The following is a 13,095-nucleotide window of genomic DNA, read 5'->3' on the forward strand; positions in this document are numbered from 1 at the left end:
CCATTTCCCTGACTCTGACTGTAAGTGTATTTAATGTGACTGTTAGAGTCACCGAAGGAGGAATGCATGAGGCCAAAAAGGGTGAAGAATTATGAATTTATTAGGTCATCTGGAAAACCAGATGCATTGAGCCCCCAAATGGTGCCAGCCCCCAAAGACGGGGAGTCCGAGGTTTTTAAAGGACTCTCGGCGGGCTTTTCCTGAGTGGAGAATTCTCTATGCACGTCCGGATTCTGGGAAAGTCCAGAGGGAAGAGGTAATGGTCTTAGCAAGTGGAATGTGGTCTAAGCAAGTAGAATGTCCGTTGTGAAGCGGCCTAAAGGTCAGTTCCCAGAAGAGGAGGTATCGATTCAATTATTTGATCAGACCTAACAGTGACTATATTTTTTTCATAAATGATCTTTTTTTTTATTTTCCCATTTTTATTGGGAACTCCATTTCCAACTTACCAAAGAGGGAACCATTTTTAAAGTTAGCTTAAAATATTTTTTTTCCTTTCTCTTGATCCTTCTTAATAACTGACATAAAAGTAGGTTATGTCCTACTTCTAGAAGAGAGCCTGTGTATGGCGAGGAATTCATGGAAGGGGGGGGGGGGTGGGCGAAGTCATTTGTCATTCTCTATATTCTAAAATATTGAAATTATGCATAGGATTTTGCTTCCTTTAGAGCTGTGTGGACTTATGGTGAAACTTAAATCCTAGAGAAAATGTAATGACTGTTTAAAAGGAAAAAAATAAATGTTTCAAAAACATAAACAGAGTAAACTCTGATAGATTTAAAAATGAGGTCAAAAAAGAATATCAAGCATCTGTTGCTAATATGCCTTGAGTGCATACAGTAAAAGTTTCCCAATTAAATAGATCTAAACTTTTAAAACTTACTCTCTGAACTTTCATGGATAGGCAGAAGGGGGAAAGATCAGACATCTCAGTAAACCATTCTTATCTCATCATTTTTTTCTGACTCTTTTTTGTAAGATCAGATTTTTCTTTGACCACAAGGTCAAATACAGGTTTAGATTTTCTAAAGCAGGAGTTTAGACAGGTTTCTGGGGTTGAGGTCTGGAATGGAGTCATCACAGAGTTGGGAAGAATGTTAAGGTATCTATTAACCCTAAATGCCTTACAGACATACATCACTTTCTGAATTATTCCAAACAATCTTTTAAAACAGGCATCCCTATTTTACAGGTAAGGAAAGGTGAGTCTTAGCGAGATCAAGCAACTTGCTGGAAGTGGAACTGGAATTGAAGCAGAAGTCAGCCTGTCTCTAAAGCTAAAGTTCCAAGCGACTCCCATTTAGTGTTAAACAAACTGATAGGAATAAAGGTGGAGAAAAGGACAGGAAAATAGAGCTTAAAAAGGAGCCTTTTCCTCAGAGGTGTTAGTGATTGGATTGGGGAGTTAAATATTTGAAGTAGGACATAGGGTGACAATTGAAGTAAATCATTAGGCTAGGTTTCAATATAAGGCTGGTGTTGGAGTTAGAATTTTATCAAGAGCTTTGAGGTTGGGACGGCCTCTTTATTTGAGACTGAAAGGAAGTTTAGATTCAGAGTGGAATTTGCATTAAACACTGGTAAAGGATTGGTAAACAGCCTTGTTATGTTAACTACACTTCCTTGAGGACAAGAATCACCTGGCCAATTGTTGGAATACAAATTGTTGGAATACAAATTTGGGGTTTCACTCAGATGAGCGCCGGCTGGTGTTTCTCCTGGGGAAAGAGACGTGGTTCACACAGTTCACAAAGAAACCCAGCATGGAGTTTGGTCATCAGGAAAGGAGGGAGAGGCCAGGCAGTGGTCCCTGCTCAGGCTTCCCATTAGGATCATGTGGAGAGCTCTTTGTAAATACTGATGCCTGGGCCCTACCCCTCAATTAAATCATGATCTTAGGAGGAGATGTTTAAAAAATTCTCCAGGTGAATGGTTTCCCTGAAACCAGGGAAAGCCAGGGTTGAAATACTCCGAGTGGCCAGATGATTATGATCTCTGAAGGCATCACAATCTGGCCACTCAATTAATACTGCATGCACTTTTATGAAAAACAACCTTTTAATTACTGGATCACACTTGCCTAGGTATGTTGTGCTATTCAGATGTTGTTCCACATGAATTAAAGGGCCCAAATCATGCCAGGAAAACATGCCCCACACCATAACACTGTCCCCACCAGCTTGAAGGGTTTTACTCATGCATGTGGAGTGCATGCTTTCATGCTGTTTTCTCGAAATTCTCACTCTGCCATCTGTATGATGCAACTGGAAACGTGATTCATCGGACCACATGACTTTTTTCCAATGCTTGACTGTCCAATTCTTCTGTTCCTGTGCGAATTGGAGAATTTTTATCTTGGTAACTGCAGACAGCAAAGGTATTCGAACAGGCCTTCAGCTCCCATATCCCATAAGATGCAGTGTACGGCTAATTTGCCTACAAACATCAGGTGGTCATAATAATCTGTCCACTCAGTGTAGCAGATATATGGTTACAGATGAAAATAGTTAACTCCCTTTTCTGAATTCATAAAGCTCTTCAACAACTTTTTTATTAGCAAATTTTGCATACTGATTTATTAGTATTTGTATATATGTTTCTACAATAACACTGTAACCTTGAAGGGCAGACTTATTAACAGTGTCACCAACATATTTAGCACTGTGATACTGAGTAAACAGATATTTCTCTGTGCATATAAACATTCAAAGGACATCCTTGGTAATTCTGCTCAAGGACAAGAAATATACCATGTGTACTACATGCGAATTCACCCAATGAAAGGCACTTTCCTCTCTATTTGTTTTATGAATTATCAAGACCCACTCAATGCTAAACAGCTTATTCATTGACTGGAGTCTGGGGAGCCTTGGCTGTCTAAGTTGTTATCTTATCCACAAGCCTTTCCTGGCACCAACCCTTTCTAAGCAGCTCCTGCCTTGGCCTTTCCTGAACGCAGGCTGGCCCTCAGTGACTTGCTTGACCAATAGAACCTGGCCTTTGCGACTTCCAATGCTAGATTGTAGGGATTCTTGCAGCTGTGTTCTGGAGCTCTGAGATCCTTCATGGAGCCCTGAGCTGCCATGTACGAGACCAATGTGCTCCAGAGAATAGACAGAGAGTCCCTGAGATCACAGGAAAAGCACTTTTAGTCAAGAGGAGTGTCAAAAGATTTTAAGGCCTCTTTAATCCAGCAAAGCACATCATTTTTTTAAAAAAAATCACTGTGATTCTCTAGCTATAGTATAAAGAAAAAGAAAAGTTAAACAAGTTTTAATAAACTAATATCTATTTCAATATTTCAGTGCTTCAGGTAAAGCACAAAGTAATAGAAGAAAGAATGTACGTGTCTGAAGAATCACTGGAGAATACAAAACTACAAACGCAGGTTCTTTTGGGTGTGTTTTGCTGGCCAACAGCACAACCCAAATGCCATGGGTAGTGTGGCCTCTGGTGACTTTAGAAGATGATGAACACATTTCTATATAGTTCTAAACAGAATCAAATACAATACCTCCTGATTTTACACATTAAGTGCATTCCTGGAAAATTCAGTATAATTTAAAACAGTATAAAAATGCCTTGTGCTTAGGAATTCTGGTCCTAGGTAAGATGGAGAAAGCATATTCCATTACAAGAAAAGTTATATTACAGCAAAGACTGAATAATTGTTGCCTGAAGATTCCAGAAAAATCGATCCTTGGACTATGACCATGGGATGGAATTTCCCATTCCTATTCCAAGGGGTTTTCTTGAGCTATGTTTAGACTTGATGGTACTTGGCCTTTAATTTTTTTCTTCTTCCAGTGGTATGTAAAAGCAGAAGGAGAAAGGCATGGACTATATGCAAAAAAGGAGAAAGGTGACAAGATGAAAGATGAGCGCTGGCTGGTGTTTCTCAGTGGTTAGAGTGTTGGCCTGCACACCCAAGGGTCACAGGTTTGATCAAGGGCACGTACCTGGGTTGAAGGTTCAATCCCTGGTGTGAGTCAGACGTGTGTGGAAGGCAACCAGTTGATGAATCTCTTCTCTCTCTCTCTCTCTCTCTCTCTCTCTCTCTCTCTCTCTCTCTCTCTCTCTCTCTCCTCCCCTTTCCTTCCACACTCTCTAAAAATGAATAGAAAAATGTCCTCAGATAAGGATTAACAACAAAAGATAACTCTGGACATTAATAGAGCAATATAGAATTCAAATGTTAGAATTGGAGGAACCTTAGTTATCCTCTCAATTTTATAGTTGAGGACAATGTGACTTAGGAAGTCTTTTCCCAAAGTATATTATCTGATTTCCAGTCTTATAGCCTTTTGACTATCTTGTCTATCTCAAGACAGTTATATAAAATACATACTTATAGTCTAATGGATGCTATCCTATTAATTTATAGAGTTAGTTCACATTAGTAAAAATAAGTTTATTCATCTTTCTCCAGAAACTGCTCAGGGCATCAACTCAGCAGTCTTTTTTTTTTTTTTTTTAATATATTTTATTGATTTTTAACAGAGAGAAAGGGAGAGAGATAGAGAGCTAGAAACATCGATGAGAGAGAAACATCGACCAGCTGCCTCTTGCACACCTCCTACTGGGGATGTGCCCGCAACCAAGGTACATGCCCTTGACCGGAATCGAACCTGGGACATTTCAGTCCGCAGACGCTCTACCACTGAGCCAAACCGGCTTCGGCAACTCAGCAGTCTTGATGTTGAAGCTTAACAGGAGAGCATGGGTGAACCTAGAGGGAATTATGTTAAGTGAAATAAGTCAGTCAGAGAAAGACAAATACTTTATAATTTGATGTACCAAAATAAACAAATAGGCAAAATTGAAACAGACTCATAGACACAGATAACAGATTGATGTTTGCCAGACGGGAGGATTTGGGGACTGGGTAAAAAAGGTAAAGGGATTAGAAGTAAAAATTGGTAGTTAAAAAATAGCCACAGGGATGCATAGGGAATATAGTTAATAATATTGTACTTGAGGGAGAGAGGGGTTAGGGAGGTAGAATAGGGTAAAGGAAGGAGACAACTTGGGGTAGTGAAAACATAATACAATATACAGATGATGTATTATAGAATCATCTAATGTCACCCCAATACATTCAATTAAAAATAAATAAATACATTATGAAGCTACGGCCCACGTGGCCTCGGGTTCAAAGACTTGGAGAAAGGGCTGACGCACAAATTAATACACAAGACAAGAAATATAAATTTGGAAATTATGGGGGAAGCCTGTTATGAGCTTGGTACAAGGGACTACATTCCATTGAATCTTTGTTCCCATCTAGTTTTATTTACTAGAATACACAATTGCCTTTCAGAAATGCAAACAGATATATCAATGGTAATGTTCAGTAAATAGTAAGATTATCAGGTTGGGGGAGTTTGCTTTAAGCCACTGAGTAATCAGCAGTAGGTAATAAAATACAGATATTCATTCCTGTGAATATCAAAAAGCCCCAATCAGCCTTCTGACCGGACTTCTCATATTTTTATTATTTACTGTTGATCTTGGTTCCCAGCAGTACATAAATAAATGAATACTATTGTAATGAATGAATGCCTATGAATGGTGCCAGGTGGGTACTGGAAATACTGGGGAGAGATACTTTGTAAAGTATATGATTGTCTAACTACTATGCTATAGATCTGAAACAAACACAAAATAATATTGAATGTAGACTATAATTGACTAACAACATAAAAAAAGAAAATAAAATGAAAACAGCATACCAGAATTTGTAGGATGCTGTTAAAGCATGCTTGGGAAAATTTATAGCACTACACACCTACGTTAGAAAAGGAGAATGGTCTCAAGTCAATGATCTCAGCTTTCATCTTAAGAAAATGAACAAATGAGAGCAAATTAAACTTAAGAGAGGAAAGAAAATAATAAAGATCAGATCAAACATAAGTGAAATTTGATACAACAATAATAACAACTAAAACAACAGAGGAAAAGTCAATGAAATAAAATACTGCTGGCTCTTTGAGAGGATCAATAAAATTAGTAAACTTCTAGCAAGACTTATCAGGAAAAAAATAGAGAAAATACAAATGCCTCATAACAGGAATGAAAAAAAGTTATCACTACAAATTCCATTGATTCTAATAGGATAATACATATTATAAACAAATATATGTCCATAAATTCAACAACTTAGACACAAATGACCAAAACTCCACCAATTATTAGATTGAAACCTTCATGAAGTTCACTGAAGTACCTAAGCTTTGGTTTCTTTGTCTGCAAAATGGTTGAATTGTTGTGAGGAGAAAATGCACATTAAATTCTTAGCTGCTGTTATCATCAACATCATCATCATCATCAGGATGATATTAGGAAGAAACAATGTGATCCACAATCAGCTACTGTAGGAGCGGGTTGATTTGGTAAACCACTGTCTTTGGATCCTGATCTTGTTCAGTCTTATCTTTTTATTTAAAAAAGTCTCCTGCTCACTAGAGACTACTTACTGGTGCCTTGTGCATTGAAAAGCTGACCAGCTCTAGCCTTCTTGGCTCAGTGGATAGAGCAGCAGCCTGCAGACTGAGAGGTCCCAGTTTTGATTTCAGTCAAGGGCACATGCCTGGGTTGCCCACTCCATCCCCAGTAGGTGGTGTGCAGGAGGCAGCCGACCAATGATTCTCTCTCATTACTGATGTTCCTATCTCTCTCTCCTTTCCTCTTTGAAATCAATAAAAATATATTTAACAACAAGAAAAAATGCTGACCAATAAATTGTCCTGATAAAAAATTAAAACAATAAATAAAAGTGCAAAATTAAAAAAAAAAATAAAAGTTCTATGAGCAGGCTACTGTTTGATCACTTCATAGTATTGAGAGTATAATTCTATTTTACATATGCTAAAAGCTGTAATTATGAGGTGCTGATAATGCACCTGACAGTTTGCATGTCACCTCATTTTAGAGTCTCATGCTCCTGAATCTTCAGCTCATTCGTGTGATATAAAAGATACAAGGAAAGGCAAAGAGTGGCCGAAAATAGAAATCATATTTGGGGCATTCTATGTTGTATTGTTATTTTCATTGGTCAAAATAGATTTTCTTGGTGTGAACTAAAGGGGCAGGCGTGCGGGGTACGGGGCTGTATTTCCATTGACTGTCACGCACCTACCCTTTCTCACGGCAACATTTGCCACCACAGCTCTGGGTCAGTGTAGACCTGAGCTGAGACTCTGCACCCGGGGAGGCTGAGGGGAATTTGGCAGCAGCCAAGGAGGGCCTGAGAAGGAGAAACATTTCCATCAGGTTAATGAAATCTGTCAGCAGCCCGCAGGGCTCCAGAGCATGATTTCCCAGAATGCTAGAGGAGTGGAAAGGCAGCCAGCAAGAGGAGGAGGAGGGATAGAAAGGAAGGAAGAAGTCTTCATTACACCCAATTATAGCAGGAGTAGGAGGAGTTTGACAGCAGGTAGTCATGATACAAAGTAAAATTAATGTATGGTTCAATAATTCCCAAACTGCTGGCTTGCTTCTCTGGACATTATCTATAGGGTACAGCTCTATTGGGGCTGGAGGCAGAAGCGGGTTTGCCTAACCTTGAGGGCCCCAGTGTGCATTGCTCTTTCTAACGCATTGGAAGGGGCCCTAGTCATGTACTCCTATGGTCTTACATTTTTTAAAATTTATGGAATCAGGGTATTTTAACTGCAGTCTGTTAAACCCACAGTGTCTTTCCATCTTGATTTCCTTCATGGACAGATTTGAGACTTGCTAAAGAAAAGTTAAGTTGGGAATATGCCATATTAACTGCAATTTAGAAAGATGTTTTGGAACATTTCAATGGAATAATGAGAAACTATAAACTATTTAAATGTACATAAAGGTAGCTTATTTTCCATTTCTTAAAATTAATAGAAACGAAACAGTTAAGCCGAAACCGGTTTGGCTCAGTGGATAGAGCATCGGTCTGCAGACTGAAGGGTCTCAGGTTTGATTCTGGTCAAGGGCATGTACATTGGTTGTGGACACATCCCTGGTGGGGGGTGTGCAGGAGGCAGCTGGTCGATGTTTCTCTCTCATCGATGTTTCTAGATCTCTATCTCCTTCCCTTCCTCTCTGTAAAAAATCAATAAAATATATTTAAAAAAAAAAACAGTTAAGAGGAATGATGAAATAAACAGAAGATTTATGGGATCAGAAGGAAAACATAACTCAAAACTTTCAGATTCTGCTAAAACCAATCATTCACTATGAGGAAGGGACATTCTATGAGGAGAAATAGATGGTATTCAGACTGTTTGAAATCTGATTAATGAAGAACTGTGAATTATAATCACTAACTGGAAAAGAATTTGAAGTTCTTACAAATTAAACAGGAAATATTGATATTACCCTGTTTCCCTGAAAATAATACAGTGTCTTATATTAATTTTTGCTCCCAAAGATGCACTAGGTCTTATTTTCAGGGGATGTCTTATTTTTCCATGAAGAAGAATATGGTACACATTTATTGTTAAATGAAAATAAAGGAAATTTATTACCTGTATACGGTACGATAGTACAGTAGTTGTCAACACAAACCAGACAAACTGTGAATCCTACAGTATCAAGAATTTACTCATTTATTCAATGACAATCATGTCATCATCTTCTGGAACATCATCATAACAATCCAATTCCTGAATTTCCTGGTAATTTCTTGTGACTCCATTTCTTTCAGAATCAGTGGACCAAATCTCTCATGTTTAGCCTGGGGTTTTTTTTTTTCCGGGGGGATGCCTTATATTTCACTCAGAAGGAAACCTTTAAGTAGGTCTTATTTTCAGAGGATGTCTTATTTTGGGGGAAACACGGTAGTAAGAACATAAAAACTCTTAATACTCCAATACAATGAGGACATTGATGACAAACTGGCTAATGAATACTGCCAGTTGGAAGACATTGACAACAATCTTTAAAATACACTGAAATGTTACAGCTCTTTTATGAAAGAAGCTTCTTACTTCTTGGAAATTTGACAAAATCCAAGAAAGTTGCAATATTACTAACAACTTATTGCAAAGCTAAAATAAACTGTTCTAAGTTATCCTACCTAATAAAAGAGTAATATGAAAATTAACCATCACTCAATTACACCCGCAAGCCATCCCCACCAGCCAATCAGAGCGAATATGCAAATAAACCCAACCAAGATGGCTATGGCCACAGAGAGCAGGAAGGAGGTTTCCCAGGCAATGGAAGAAGCTAAGCTTTCCACCTGCCCTAGCCAATCTAAGCCTCCACTCAAGGCTACAAAGTTTCAATTATAGAAGGTAAACAAATCCAAACAGAAATGGCTGCTGGCTATGGAGTGAGCAGGAGGCTTGGCTCTGCTTCAGGCTACAAAGTTTCAATTGTAGAAGGTAAATAAATTCCAGATACCAAAGCCTCTACTTGGGTCTCCAGGGGGCATGGCTGGCCTGCAAACCACCACAGGCCCCTCACTCAGACCGCCCCACACTCCAAGGGAACCCCCACCCTGATCCCGGACACTCTTCAGGGAAAACCAGCCAGACCCCACCATGCACCAGGCCTCTATCCTATCTAATAAAAGAGTAATATGCAGATTAACCATTACTCTAACAAACAAGATGTCTGCCCCCATGTGGTGAAAGATCCCGCCCCTATGTGAACACAAGATGGCCACCACAAGTTGGCCAGCAGGGGAGGGCAGTTGGGAGGGACAAGGCCTACAAGGGAGGGCAGTTAGGGGTGACCAGGCTGACAGAGGGAAGTTGGGGGCAAACAGGCTGGCAGGGGAGCAGTTAGACATCAATCAGGCTGGCATGGGAGTAGTTAGGGGGTGATCAGGCTGGCAGGTATAAGCGGTTAGAGGCAATAAAGAAGGCAAGCAGGCAAGCAGTTGGGAGCCAGCAGTCCTTGGAATGTGGGTGGGATGTCCGACTGCTCTTTTAGGCCCAATCCCACTAGGATTGTGCCTAACAGGGCAGTCGGACATCCCTCAAGGGGTCCCAAATTGGAGAGGGTGAGGCTGGGCTGAGGGACACCCCACCTCCACTCCCCTGCACGAATTTCATGCACTGGGTCTCTAAAAAAAAAAAAAAAAAAAAAATGTATATATATATATATATATATATATATATATATATATATATATATATATATAATCTCCTGTTTCCCCGAAAATAAGACACTGTCTTATATTAATTTTTTCTCCCAAAGTTGCGCTAGGTCTTATTTTCAGGGGATGTCTTATCTTTCCATGTGCTAGGTCTTATTTTTGGAGGATGTCTTATTTTTGGGGAAACACGGTATATATATATAAAATGCTAATATGTTAAGTGTCCCTCTACCCATCCTGGTCGCTATGACATAACTGGTCGCTATGACACACACTGACCACCAGGGGACAGATGCTCAACGCAGGAGCTGCTGAGCTGCAGTGACTTGGCAGCAGTGGTTCTTGGGTGATGCACCCTGAAACCAGAGAGTAAAGAGCCCTGGTTTACCACATACTTGCGTTTGTGTCCCACACCTGTACAACAGCAACTTTGCAGAACTTTGCAGAGTGCCCTCTCACACTCCAGGGCCCCTGGGGGGATGTCAGAGAGCCAGTTTCAGCCCGATCTTTTTTTTTTTTTTTGAGACCTTTCCTGGCCATATTATTGTACTTACATTTTTAATTTGTCTCATCCACAATAAATCATAGTCCCTTCCTTGTTTAACTATCTTAGCATTTGCCTTTGTCAGAATACTTTTTGCTTATTTGACTTTGTATGGATTGTTTTCTGCACTAGAAAGTACACTCCACAAAGAAAATTGATTTTTTAAAAATCATGCTATATCTTCTGTATGAAGAATTGTGAATAGTGGATTCTCAGTAAATATTTGTTGACTGAATAAATTTGTGTCAATTAACAAAAGATGAGGATAAACTTAATGTTTTTACAGAGATGGGCATTTCCTAATGCTCTCTCTAAATGTCATTTTAAGAACATTCCTTATGTGAAAGATAATAGAATGTTTTCAATTTGTACTTTGATGTTAGAAAAAGACAGATCATTCTAAATTATCTAAGCAATATTTCAATGACTGAGGAAAAAATAGAGTCAAAATAGAATAAAAGGAAAAGATCTAAAGCAAGAAGTAATACGTGGTTGCCCTGTTCTCTCTCCTCAGATCACTTACTTAAGATAAAAATCTTTATAATTTAATATAATCCTTTTACTAACAATTCCTTACATTTTGTTTATATATTACAGTTTATTCCTTTACTTTAATGGTAAATTTCATTTATTCAGAAGGGCTGTTGATGCAGTTAGATTTTTATCTCTGCCTGTTAAATGCCAGAAGTATTGAGAATGGGTGTCAAACCAAGTTTTGCAGAGAGAACAGATTAGGACAGGAAGTCTGGTTATGACACCAATAGCTCAATGACTGTTTTACTTCTTCCATACCCTCATGATAGAGCATAATGAGGGAAGAATGTGCATGTTTAGAAGTTTATAAAGAGATAAACAACATAGGAACCAAAACTGTGATTGGGTTTTTTGCTGGTAAGATAAAAGTGCAAATGAAAAACTTGGGATGGAAAAAAGAATGGTGAACAAATAAACTAATACATAGGTGAGCATATCTAAACAAATAGTGACTATATCAAACAAAAATAGCAACGCCTAATTTGTGGGGCTTAAATCAACCCTAAATATAAAAAGCAGGATGGTGTTTATCAGGATAGTGCTGACCAAGTCATATTATATCTTTTCTGTGCAGTGTTTGGTTATGAGTTCTGTCCATTTTCCTATCGAGTGTTTGGTTTTCTTTTCCCTTAAAGGACAATTGGAGGATTTTTTATTTCATTTTTTTTAATCCAATTCCAGAAATTCCGCACCCCCCCCCCCCCCTGCCCTTTGCTTTCTCTGGCCTTTCCCCTAATGAGTCCAGCCTGAGCCTTGGCTTCTTGAGCACCTGGGTTGACAGGAGCCAGTAACTGGGTTGTTGTGCCCATATTCTAGATGCCAAAACTGAGGCTTAGAGAGGGGAGCAGAGGTCCCTACTCCCAGCCCACCTCCCCCTCATCGCAGCTCAGCTCACAGTTGGCTCACCCAAGTGCTGCCTGGTTGCCATGGTGTTGGAGGAGGAGGAGTGCTGGGGTTCTTGTTTCGGCATTAAGAAGGCTTCAGCAATCTGGAGAAAGGCTGTGTGAAACTGAAGTAAGAGTCCAGTGACAAAAGATAATTTTGAAAGGCATTGGGGGTCAGAGGAACTTAGCTAAAGGAGCTAAGTTCTCCTTGTCTCAGGACCCCTTGCTTTTTATTAACACAAATTGTCCTAAGCCAAGGTGGAGATATACACTTCAAAGGGTAGGGTTTCTTACAGAAGCATTGTCAGATTGTAGAATAGCCAATGGCTGTTCAGGTGTTTGGCCAGTAGGAGGCAATAACATGTAGATTAAGATGCCCTTAGCTCTCTGGTATCAAACAATCAATTTAATGCATCCTTTTCAGGTTTGGGGAAATGCCTTTAGCCATTCCCAACAGGCGATAACATATATGACTCAGCCCTTGTTGAGTCCCAATTTCCATCAACCTTTCGATGAAACCTGCAATTATGACAAGCTGGAACTGACTTCTGGCAGAGGAGAAGGAGGTGGAGTCAGTTGAAGGATTTTTTTGGGGGGGGAGGGGAGCGGGATTTTTAAGGGTCTGCAGTTTGTCCTACTGTTGGAAATAGATGTCTAAATGCTTGCCACTCACATAATGTGGTCTGTGAACCAGCACCTACATTTGTGAAGAGTTTGACATCACTGGGGAACTTGTTAAAATGGCACCACAGCTGCATTCTGAATCAGAACTTGTATTTTAACAGGATCCTCAGATAATTTATATGCCTTATAAAGTTTAAGAGGCCCTGGTCTCAATGATCGCTTAAAGTCCACATACTTCATCTCTTCTAGGAATCTCTTCTGACTAAAATAGAAGTGAAAAGAGGGGGTTATATTCCTCCAATACTATTAACCCTAAGTGGTGTCTGTAAACTTATGTGTTAGATTAATTGCATATCTTTCCCCAGATCCCTTATCTTGAAGAAAAGGTTGTGTCTTCTAATGATGCTACTAAAAATTTTAAA

The sequence above is a fragment of the Pipistrellus hanaki genome (assembly GCF_964339955.1).
Source record: "Pipistrellus hanaki genome assembly, chromosome: 3".
NCBI lineage: Eukaryota > Metazoa > Chordata > Mammalia > Chiroptera > Vespertilionidae > Pipistrellus > Pipistrellus hanaki.